Source organism: Frankliniella occidentalis, unplaced genomic scaffold (assembly GCF_000697945.3).
Source record: "Frankliniella occidentalis isolate FOCC.00 unplaced genomic scaffold, Focc_3.1 Scaffold45, whole genome shotgun sequence".
Lineage (NCBI taxonomy): Eukaryota > Metazoa > Arthropoda > Insecta > Thysanoptera > Thripidae > Frankliniella > Frankliniella occidentalis.
The window spans coordinates 263612-264063 of NW_026267175.1; the positions used below are offsets into that span (position 1 = coordinate 263612).

The 452-nt window shown below is 45.1% G+C and overlaps 1 protein-coding gene across 1 annotated transcript in view; it reads left to right on the forward strand.

The window, feature by feature from the left end:
- Nucleotides 1-452, forward strand: part of LOC113208983 (protein FAM151B) — a 13142-nt gene that overhangs the window by 7423 nt on the left and 5267 nt on the right. The window lies entirely within an intron of this gene.

A 452-nucleotide genomic window follows, 5' to 3' on the forward strand; every position in this document is an offset into this window, starting at 1 on the left:
GGGGTGATACGTGCACAACATTTCTTCTGGAATAAATGTCCGATTTTACGCGAGCGTTATTTTTTTTTTTTAAAAAGCAACAAAAAACGATCGTGTTTTCATTTATCATTGCGCAGTCGCGTATCCAAGGGCATGGAGGCGACCGTGATTGGCTGTAACCCCCCCCCCCCTATTGATATGACGTTTGTTATGTTGTCTGGAGCTCACACCCTATCTTACATGACTTAAATAAACAAATTCTAAATTGTAAATTGCCCCTACCTTCTCCACTTCTAACCCACATTATTTTTGTTTTAATTTATTTTTCCCGACCCCCTAGCCTTTACATCCGCCCAAGTTCCGACCCTTGGTGCCCTGTCCTGCGAATTACTACCGTAATAAAAAGTGTCTGGGGTTGCTTACGCGCCGCGGTCAGCGCGTGACTGGAGGCACTCATCAGGTGGAGGGGAGAA